General features: G+C 45.8%; 2 pseudogenes across 1 annotated transcript; both read right to left on the bottom strand.

Moving 5' to 3' along the window:
• Window positions 1–4,390: 4,390 nt before the first annotated feature.
• On the bottom strand, window positions 4,391–5,161 carry LOC108542003 (destrin-like; annotated as a pseudogene).
• Window positions 5,162–5,726: 565 nt separating this feature from the next.
• Window positions 5,727–6,553, bottom strand: LOC108542039 (60S ribosomal protein L13 pseudogene; annotated as a pseudogene). The gene has a single exon (XR_001889149.1). The product of XR_001889149.1 is annotated as a 60S ribosomal protein L13 pseudogene (transcript).
• Window positions 6,554–11,540: the final 4,987 nt, after the last annotated feature.

Below are 11,540 nucleotides of genomic sequence, written 5' to 3'. Positions count from 1 at the left end.
CCGTCTCAAAAAAAAAAAAAAAAATTTTTTTTTGCTGTGTCATTTGCCATTTCCTCTGCACTAGTGGGCCGGCGGAGGCTCTTTGGAGTTGGCTCTTGACTTTGCCATTTTCCAGTTCTGTAGTCTCGGACAAGGCGTTTAACTTCTCTAAGCCTCAGTTTACTAATCTAAAAATTGGGTTATCTTTGTTGTGAGGATTAAAGGAAATGTGGAGTTTCATCGCAGACTCATTTAACAATGCTCAGATTAAACAGAGCAGAATGGGGCCAGGCCCCACTCGTGCGAGTGTGAGATGGGAGACTATGTTCTCTTGGTTCCAGTTCTGGGCCCTTCAGTGTGTATCTTGTGAAACTGACAGCGATTCTACTGTTTTGTGTCTTAAACTAGGTTGTAGTGTTTTAAGATACTTCCTTTCTGTATAACTTGATCTATCTGAAAGGCTATCAAGCACTTCGTTAGGCACTCAACCGAAGAAATAATTCCCTTCCATGGTAGCATACAACTCTATCTCCAAAGTGGAAAAAAAAAATATGGCCTCAATCTGTACATGCAATCAAGATTCAAAAAATTTGTGAAGCGAGGTCAACAGATGCTCCTACAACTGCTAAAGTGACAACGAAGATATGTGATTAATGAAAATGGCAGGCCGGGTGCGGTGGCTCATGCCTGGAATCCCAGCACTTTGGGAGGCCGAGGTGGGTGGATCACCTGAGGTCAGGAGTTCGAGACCATCCTGGCTAACAGGGTGAAAACCCGTCTACTAAAATTGCAAAAATTAGCTGGGCGTGGTGACACACGCCTGTAATCCCAGCTACTCAGGAGGCTGAGGCAGGAGAATCACTTGAACCCGGGAGGCAGAGGTTGCAGTGAGCCGAGATTGTGCCATTGCACTCCAGCTTGGGCAACAAGAGCGAAACTCCATCTCAAAAAAAAAAAAAGAAAAAGAAAATGGAAAAGGTCACTAAGCTTATTGCTTCCCAGAAATATGTGTCCGGGCCAGGTGCGGGCCAGGTGCGGTGGCTAACGCCTGTAATCCCGGCCCTTTGGGAGGGCAGGACCAGAAGCTAATCCTCTTGAGGCCAGGAGTTGTAGGCTGCAGTGAGATATGATTGCAACACTGCACTCCAATAGAGCAAGACCCTGCCTCTATATATTAAAAGAAAGAAAACCAAAAGAAATATGTGCCTTACAATGCACAAGATGTGGCAAAAAAAAAAAAAAAAAAAAAAAAAAAGGAAGAAAAAGCTCTTCATATCAAGTCATAGTTCAACCTCCTACTAGAGAAGTCAGCCTTTGATGGAAATATTTCAAAACCAGTCAAGATACATAATGATTTTAGAAGCCATTTAACACTCAAAAAACACACAACTATTGGTGAAACTATAGAGGAACAGACAGCACAACCCACTCAGAGCTATTAGAAAGGTTTATTGGCGTAGCCGGGATGCTGGCTCACGCCCTGTAATTCCCCAGCACTTTGGGAGACCAAGGTGGGGCGGATCATGAGGTCCAGGAGTTCGGAGACCAGCTGGCCAACATGGTGAACCCATCTCTAGTAATATGTACGAAAAATTAGCCCTGCATGGTGGCGGGCACCTATAATCCCAGCTACTCGGAGGCTGAGACAGGAGAATTGCTTGAACCAAGGAGGCAAAGGCTGCAGTGAGTCAAGATTGGCGCCACTGTACTCCAGCCTGGGCAACAGAGGCAAGACTAATGTCTCAAAAAAAAAAAAAAAAATTATTGTTCCGGAATACCATGCAGGTTGGTGGTTGGTATCTTCTGGGGAAGATGCCCAACTGGATTTAATATTCCAACTAGAAACAAAGGTCCTGGTTTGAAAAGCAACTAATGATCTCTGAAATGCCATTCCTCAATTCCCTTTGCCCTGCCCCCAAGTGCAGTGACAGTGTAGTTCTACAGGGCTGTATTCTACAAATCCCTGGTGCCCTTTAAAAACAAAAAAAAAAAAAAGGCGGTACAGTGGGCTTACACTCTGTAATCCTAGCCTTTGAGAGGCTGAGGTGGCAGAACCACTTGAGTCAGGGTTCAAACCAGCTGTGGCCACACAGTGAAAGCCTCCATCTCTATTAAAAAGACAAAAATTAGCCAGGTATAGTGGCACATCCCTGTATCCCAGCTACTTGGAGGCTGAGAACAGAATTGCTTGAACCTGGGAGGGAGAGTTTTCAGTGAAGAGAGATCGCGGGCCGCTTTACTCCAGCCCTGAGCGAGACTCTCAAAAAAAACAAACCAAACGAACACGCACAAAAAAAAACGGCATGCCTGTGCTCTAGCAACCAAATGCAAAGTCTGGGTAACTGTAGTACTTTCCCTGATTCCGTTTCAAATATCTTCATTCTAGAAGTAAGCAGGACCTCAGAGAAAAAATTTGGCCTTTGTGCTGCAGGACCAACAATACCAACCCTGATGTACCACACACTTTATGGAATGTGCTCATCAAAGGCATTGAATAAATTTTCCTGTCCAACATTACTCTCCTTCCACTCTGCTGATCTAAGCATGAATTTGCTCTTCAAAGCCACATACATTAGATCTGAGATTCTCTCTTGTCTCCAGAGTCCTGATGCTGACCTAATCTTAATATACGTAACAGATCTGGAAGTCCTTCAATATTGCTAGTTGCATCATTTCTATTTAAACAGGCAATGGGAGGCCAGGCGTGGTGGCTCGTGCTTGTAATCCCCAGCCATTTTGGGAGGCTTCGGATCACACCCCCTTGAGCCAAGAGTTCAAGGCCCAAGCCTGGGAACATGGCAAAACCTCATCTCTACAAAACGTTAGCTGAAACATGGTGGTCGCACCTGGTAGTCCCAGCTACTCAGGAGGTGGAGGCCAAAAGGATCACCTGTGCCTGGGAAGTTTGAGGCGCAGTGAGCCATGATCACGCATTACACTCCAGCCTAGGTGAACAGCAAGACCCTGTCTCAATAATAAATAAGCAAACAAACAAACAAACAGACAGGCAATGGAAGAATGAAGCTCTGACAGTCAATGCATGGGGAAGAATGGTGGTTCAGGATTTTAAGGTGTTCTTTTTTTATTTTGTTTGTTTTTGAGACGAGTCTTGCTCTGTCACCTCAGACTGAGTGCAGTGGTATGATCTCCAGCTCACTGCAACCTCGCCTCCAGGTTCAAGCAAATTCTGCCTCAGCTTCCACGTAGCCTTGGGATTACAGGTGTGTGCCACCTTGCCTGGCTAATTTTTGTATATTAGTGAGAGACAGGGTTCACCATGTGGCCAGGCTGGTCTTGAACTCCTGACCTCAACTGATCCACCCCTCTCTCGGCCTCCCAAAGGCTGGGATTACAGGCGTGAGCGCAGCCGCACCCAGCAAAGGGTTTTCTATTGACAAAGAAATGAAACTCATTGTGCAGTTCTGAAGTGGATCATGATGGCTTTGTTTATACATCATTGAGGAAGAAAGTAAATAACTTCCTTGGCCTGGCCAGGTATGGTGGCTCATGCCCAGTAATCCCAGCACTCTGAGGGGCTAAACCAAGGATCCCTTGATCCAAAGCTCAAGGTGACATGAGCTATTTCGCCCACTGATCTCCAGCCTGTGTGAACAGAGTAAGACCCAGTATCTAAAAAAAATAAGGAAACTAATGCATAAAATAAAGAAGTTTTTGAGAGCCACAGCAGAAAAACACTAATAATAAAATCTTGAGGCAACTGATAAAATCACCGCTAAGAAGAACAAAAAAAAAGGAAAGACCATCTAAAGCTTCATAAATTTAGCGAAGTCTTTTCATGCTGCAAATCTGAATTTTCTTTTTTTTTTTTTTTTTTTTTTTGCATTACTGCTGATATATTACAAGTCCTCAACAGGACTTTATTTATTTATGCATTTATTTTGGAGATGGAGTCTTGCTCTGTTGCCCAGGCTGGAGTGCAGTGGCACAATCTTGGCTCACTGCAACCTCTGCCTCCCAGGGTCAAGCAATTCTCCTGCCTCAGCCTCCCTTGTAGCCAGGACTACAGGCACATGCTGCCATGCCTGGCTAATTTTTTGTACCTTTAAAATAGAGATAGGGTTTCACCATGATGCCCAGGCTGGTTTCGAACTCCTGAGCTCAGGCAATCCACCCACCTCCGCCTCCCAAAGTGCTAGAATTACAGGCGTGAGCCACCGCACCCGGCTATTTTTTTTCTTTCCTTTTTTTCTTTTCTTTTTTTTTTTAACTTTAGACTTTAGATTTATTTAGGGCTGTTTGCATATGTTTATAGAATATTTAGTTTACTCTAAAAGATGACAAGACAGCTCCCCCTCAGTGAGACCCCAGCCTAAATGTATTTGCTTTATTTATATAGCAAGAGGATAACATTAAACGTGGAAGCTTTCAATTTGTGGCACTGAATGATGATCTACACAGGGCATCCTTCAAAGGCTACAATTAAGGATCCACCGGCCAGATATGGTGGCTCACACCTGTAATCCCAGCACTTTGGGAGGCCAAGGAGGGCAAATCACGAGGTCAGGAGTTCGAGACCAGGCTGATCAACAAGGTGAAACCCTGTCTCTACTAAGAATACAAAAATTAGCCGGGCATGGTGGCACACGCCTATAATCCCAGCTACTCAGGAGGCTCAGGCAGGAGAATCACTTGAACCCAAGAGGCAGAGGTTGCCGTGAGCCGAGATCCTGTCATTGCACTTCAGCCTGGGCAACAGATCAAGGCTCCGTCAAAAAAAAAAAAGGATCCACCCAACTTTTCAGCAATACAAGCCCGACTGAGATCTTCTGGTCCATTTGCTTGACATTCATGTTTTATGCCTTGAAATTTCTTTTTAATTGCATCCTTGGAGCTTGCATAGATCATTTTACTTTTCAGAGGTGCTAGTTCTGGTGCCCACAAAAAAACATCAATTCTTCTGGATTATTTTGTTTCAAAGCTTGCATCGTACAAAGCATAGGGACAATCTTTTTCAGGAAGCATTCCAACAAAATGCTTGAAAGGCTCAGTTATGGTTACACCAACATCTCCAACCAAGATCTCTTTGCCTTCTACAATGATGCATTTTTTGTCTGCACTGGGACAAAAAAATGACAGTCTTCTTTCTTTTCTTGATTTCTTCTGGTGTTGAGCATTTACAAAGTCTTATGTCACATTTTTTGTGACATAAATGTAAAGACATTCCAGTCTTTACATTCAATTTCTTACCTCACATCTCCGGTTGTATGTCTCAAAGGCATCTGATGCACAACAGTTCATCTTCCTGACCACAGGTCATGGTCGCAGGGACGCAGGGGAGGGAGCAAGTCTGGGGAGCATCCTTCTCATGGCTGAGGGACCGAGAGACCCAGCGTGGAGCTGACACAGCAGCTTGAGCCTCCTCCTATTTTTATTTATTTATTTATTTATTTATTTATTGAGATGGAGTCTTGTTGCTCAGGCTGGAGTGCAGTGGCGCAATCTCGGCTCATTGCAAGCTTTGCCTCCCGGGTTCATGCCATTCTCCTGCCTTAGCCTCCTGAGCAGCTGGTACTACAGGTGCGTGCCACCACACACGGCTAATTTTTTTTTTTTTTTGGTATTTTTTTTGTAGTTTTAGTAGAGACGCGGTTTCACTGTGTTAGCCAGGATGGTCTCGATCTCCTGACCTCGTGATCCGCCCGCCTCGGCCTCACAAAGTGCTGGGATTACAGGCGTAAGCCACCGCACACGGCCCTCCTATTTTTTTTTTTTTTTTAACATCCTGTTCTACAGCTTCCTTGGCTCTTTGTGCCTGTATGCGGAAGAGCTGGGCATTTGCATGGGCCATACAGAGACTAACAAGGCCTTGAAGTTTTCCTCCTAGTCAGTGATGACTCTGGCTTTCTCCTTCTTGTAGACATTGCCGATGGATATTTCTGGTCCTGTCAGCTGAGTATCCAGTTTGAGTTCTGCAGCAGAATTGTCTCCCTTCCTGGGGGCCAAGGGCTTCCTGGGGAAGATGATGAGCGAGGAGCAGTACTCCTTCAGCTTCTGCACATTGGCCTGCAGGGCCTCGGTGGACTTGTTCCTCCTTCTTGTGTCCTCAGAGATGCCAATGGTCTGGGCCACCTTCTTGTGAATGCCAGGCACCCTTAACTCCTCCAAGCTGAGGCCCCTGCCAGCTCGTGCTTTGTAGTGATGCCTCAGCGTGGGGCACCTTACCATGGGAGGATGGGCCCATATGAGCGGGCCATGCAGCCTGCTTTTGCTGGCCGCCTTGCTTTTGCAGATCTGCCCCGTGGGCTAGCTGCGCCACTGCCAGTCCTTGTGAAAGTTGGGCTTCAGGATCGTGCCATTCTGGCTGGGTGCCCTGCTTGCCTATGGCCCACGGGTAGCAAAAGAGAGGAGGGGAGCAAGTGAGGGACCACCCACAGCCATGTGCACTCACGTGACCACTGCCACCGCCCTAGTCCTCCAGCCTGGTCGCGCCCACTGAGCCTGGTCTGGCCAGAGGCCTTCTTCGAGCTGGGCGAAGATGCCCCAGCTTGGGCCAAGGTCCCTCCACGGCTCTGTTGGTGACAGTGCTAGGCCTATGGAGGTGGACAGAGCCCGATAGCCCCAGACAGTGCTGGAACTCTGAATTATTTAATTTCTGAATAAAATGTTCCTATGGAAAGAAATCAGAAAATTGCATGTGATTAAATCTGTATGTTATAATCCCTTATTACCCAGCAATTCTGCACATAATTTTGCACCCAAGAAAAATGCATGCCTAGGTCCACCAAAGAATTGTGAAAAAAGTTCTCTGAAAAGGAATTTTGTTATATTAGTTTATTTGTTTTAAAAGACAGGGTCTTACTCTGTTACCCAGTCTGGAGTGCAGTGGCACATTTGCAGCCTCTGCAGCCTTGAACTTCTGGGCTCAAGCAATCCTCCCACCTTGGCATCCTGAGTAGCTAGGACTACAGGTGTGCACCATCACACCCAACTAATTAAAAATATTTTTTATTGGTTGGGCCAGGTGGCTTACGCCTGTAATCCCAGCACTTTGGGAGGCCAAGGCAGGCGAATCACCTGAGGTTGGGAGTTTGAGACCAGTCTGACCAACATGGAGAAATCCTGTCTGTACTAAAAATACAAAATTAGCTAGGCATGGTGGCGTATGCCTGTAATCCCAGCTACTCAGGAGGCAGAGGCAGGCGAATCGCTTGAACCAGGGAGGCAGAGGTTGCAGCAAGCCAAGATCGTGCCATTGCACTCCAGCCTGGGCAACAGAAAAAAAAAAATTATTTGCCAAGGAGGTCTCAATATACTACCTAGGCTAGTCTCCAACTCCTGGCCTCAAGTGATCCTCCCATTTCAGCCTCCCGAAGTACTGGGATCACAGGCTGTAAAGGAATTCGGAGGAAAGAGATTTTATTCCAGTGAACAGTGTGTAAACCAGCAGCGTTCCCCAATTTGCATTTTTTTTTTTTCCCAAAAAATACAGCTCTTCTTTGTTTTTCTTCTGCAGGCCTCAGGGTCTTTTGTTAACAGACTTGTACAGTAATGTACATGGCAACTCTATAATAGTGGAAAACTGGAAACAATTTAAATATCCATTAACAGGCCCAGTGCAGTGGCTCACACCTGTAACCCCAGCACTTTGGGAGACTGAAGTGGGCGGATCACTTGAGGTCAGGAGTTTGAGACCAGCCTGGCTAACATGGTGAAAACGCCATCTCTACTAAAAATACAAAAATCCAGGCGTGGTAGTACACGCCTGAAGTCCCAGCTACTTAGGAGGTTGAAGCACGAGAATCGCTTGAACCTGGGAGGTGGAGGTTACAGTGAGCCGAGATCGCCCCACTGCACTCCAGTCTGGGTGACAGAGCAAGATTGTCAAAAAAAAAAAAAAAAAATCCATCAACAGTAGAATAGATAAATTGTGGTATATTTAGATGACAGAATACTATATGACAATGAAAATTATGAGCTATTTCATGCAAGAACATGGATGACTTACAGATACGATGTTGGAAAGACACAAAAGAGTACATACCATATGTTTTCTTTTTCTTTCTTTCTTTTTTCCTTTTTTTTTGGAGACAAGGTCTCCCTCTGTAACCCAGGCTGGAGTGCAGTGGAACTCCTGAGCTCAAGCAGTCTTCACATCTCAGCCTTCCAAATAGCTGTGACTAGAGGCAAGTGCCACTGCATTTGACATTATGATTTCATTTATATGAAATTGAAGAACAGACAACGCTAATCTATACTGATAGGGGTCTAATAGGAGCTACCCTTGGGGATGTATCATCAGGGAAAGAGCAAGACAGATGCTGAATTCTTTTTTCATGTTTTTGTTTTCGTTTTTTTTAAGACAGCATCCAGCTCTGCCACTCAGCCTGGAGTGCAGTGACATGGTCAGGACTCACTGCAGCCTCAAGCACTTCTCCGACTTCAGCCCCCCAACGTAACTGGGACTAGAGGCGTGCACCATCACACCCAGCTAACTTTTTTGAATTTTTAGTAGAGACGAGGTCTCCCTATGTTGCCTAGGCTCATCTCCGAACTCCTGAGCTCAAGTGATCCTCTGCCTTAGCCTCCAAAAGTACTGGGATTACAGGTGTGAGCCACCGCTCCCAACCAGCTGGATTCTTTATCTTGATCTTTTTGGGTTGTCACCCAAGTGTATATGTATGGAAAAGTTCACTGGGCAATTTAAGATTAGTGTACTTTATATATGTTACATCTCAATAAAAAAGTAAAAACGGCAGTGGGAGGGGGGCACATTTTATTTTATTTTATTTTATTTTTTTATTTTTTGAGACGGAGTCTTGCTCTGTCGCCCGGGCTGGAGTGCAGTGGCCGGATCTCAGCTCACTACAAGCTCCACCTCCCAGGTTTACGCCATTCTCCTGCCTCAGCCTCCCGTGTAGCTGGGACTACAGGCGCCCGCCACCTCGCCCGGCTAGTTTTTTGTATTTTTTAGTAGAGACAGAGTTTCACCGTGTTAGCCAGGATGGTCTCGATCTCCTGACCTCATGATCCGCCCGTCTCAGCCTCCCAAAGTGCTGGTATTACAGGCTTGAGCCACCGCGCCCGGCCCACATTTTATTTTTTAAAGGACTGATCGCAGTGGCTCACGCCTGTAATCACGATACTTTGTGAGGCCAAGGTGGGTGGATTGCTTGAGCCCAGGAGTTCGAGACCAACCTGGGCAACACGGTGAAACCCTGTCTTTACAAAAACATTCAAAAAAAATTATCCAGGCATGGTGGCAGGCGCCTGTTGTCCCAGCTACTCCAGAGGCTGAGGCGGGAGAATTGCTTGAACCCAGAAGGCAGAGGTTGCAGTGAGCCGAGATTGTGCCACTGCACTCCAGCCTGAGCAACAGAGCCAGACCTTGTCTCAAAATATATATATATAATTTTAAAAAGTAAAAACAGCTAGACATGGTGGCTCATGCCTGTAATCCCAGCCCTGTGGGAGGATGAGGCAGGAGAATTGCTTGAGTACAGGAGTACAACCTGGGCAACAAAGAGAGACCCCCTCCGCCGTCTCTACAAAAAATTAAATATTAGCCAAGCCTGGTGGCACGTGCCTATAGTCCTAGCTACTTGGGAGGCTAGGGTGGGAGGATCATCTGAGCCTGGGGTGAGGTTGCAGTAAGTCATGATCGTGCCACTGCAGTCCAGCCTGGAGTACAGTGAGACCCTGTCTCGACAGAAGAATAAAATAAGTAAAAAGACATTGTGGGACATGCCTGTAGTCTTAGCTACTTGGGAGGCTGAGGTGGAGTGATTACTTGAACCCAGGAATTTGAGTTTAGCCTGGGCAAAATAGCAAGACCTCATCTATAATTTTTTTTTTTTTTTTGAAAGGGAGTCTCGCTCTGTCACCCAGGCTGGAGTGCAGTGGCACAATCTTGACTCACTGCAAGCTCCGCCTCCCAGGTTCCCACCATTCTCCTGCCTCAGCCTCCTGAGTAGCTGGGACTACAGGCGCCCGTCACCAGACCTGGCTGATTTTTTGTATTTTTAGTAGAGACGGGGTTTCACCATGTTAGCCAGGATTGTCTCGATCACCTGACCTCATGATCCGCCCACCTGGGCCTCCCAAAGTGCTGGGATTACAGGCGTGAGCCACCATGCCCGGCCAATTTTTATTTTTTAATTTTTAAGTAAAAATTTTAAATCATTTGTAGCATTATGAAAGTTTTTACCTTTTAGCAACTAATGTTTGACTAGCTCAAGATTCAGTGGCATCAACTGATGAATTGTTTTAAACAACCGTTTTTTTTTTTTTTTGAGACAAAGTCTTGCTCTGTCGCCCAGGCTGGAGTGCAGTGGCCCAATCTCGGCTCACTGCAAGCTCCGCCTCCTGATTCAAGCGGTTCTCCTGCCTCAGCTTCCTGAGAAGCTGGGACTACAGGCACGCGCCACTAGGCCTGGCTAATTTTTTTGTATTTTTTTAGTAGAGACGGGGTTTCACCATGTTGGCCAGGCTGGCCTCGAACTCCTTATCTCAGATGATCTGCCTGCCTCAGCCTCCCAAACTGCTGGGATTCCAGGCGTGAGCCACTGTGCCCCGCCAACAATTATGTTTTAAACAACCAGCGGCAGCAGCAGCACAGGCGTGATTAAATTCTCAAGCTGAGCTAGAGCTAGTCATGGAGCAGGCACCGCTCTCTGTCCCCAGGCCTTGGTTATCACACAGTTACTTCACTAATATTCATCATAGGCTGCCATCCACAGTCATGAAGTCATTTGTTTTTTGAGACAGGGTCTCGCTCTGTCACCCAGCCTGGAGTGCGGTGGCATGATCTTGGCTCACCGTAACCTCCACTTCCTGGACTCAAGGGATTCTCGTGCCTCAGCCTCTTGACTAGCTGGGATGGCAGGCGCCAGCCACCAAAGCCTGGCTAATTTTTTGTATTTTTTGTAGAGGCGGGGTTTTATCATGCTGCCCAGGCTGGTCTTCAACCTCTGATCTCAAATCAGTCGGCCCACCTTGGCCTCCCAAAGTGCTGTGATTACAGGTGTGAGCCACTGTGCCTGGTCTTACAGTCATGATGTTATTACTGATGTCACATACTGGCAAGCATATCCAGGTGGATGACAAGTTTCAGGTTCATATCTTTATTTTAGTATGCTTTCTTCTTCTTTTTATTATTATTTTATTTTCATAGGTTATTGGGGAACAGGTGGTGTTTGGTTACATGAGTAAGTTATTTAGTGGTGATTTGTGAGATTTGGGTGCACCCATCACCCAAGCAGTATACACTGAACCCTATTTATAGTCTTTTATACCTCCACCTCTTCCCACCCTTTCCCCCTGAGTCCCCAAAGTCCATTGTGTCATTCTTATGCCTCTGCATTCTCATGGCTCAGCTCCCACTTATGAGAACATTTGATGTTTGGTTTTCCATTCCTGAGTTACTTCTTAGTATGCTTCCTTCTTCCTCTTCAAAACATTATAAAATATTATTTTGTACATTATTATATATATATACTGCCACATAGTGATTTTTACACAAACAAATATATGCTGTACCTAATAGATGCAGTAACTAAGGGATTTTCTTTTTCTTTTTCTTTTTCTTTTTTTTTTTTTTTTTT

This window comes from Rhinopithecus bieti, unplaced genomic scaffold (assembly GCF_001698545.2).
Source record: "Rhinopithecus bieti isolate Rb0 unplaced genomic scaffold, ASM169854v2 scaffold_21022, whole genome shotgun sequence".
NCBI lineage: Eukaryota > Metazoa > Chordata > Mammalia > Primates > Cercopithecidae > Rhinopithecus > Rhinopithecus bieti.
This window is presented reverse-complemented; position numbering and strand designations above follow the sequence as displayed.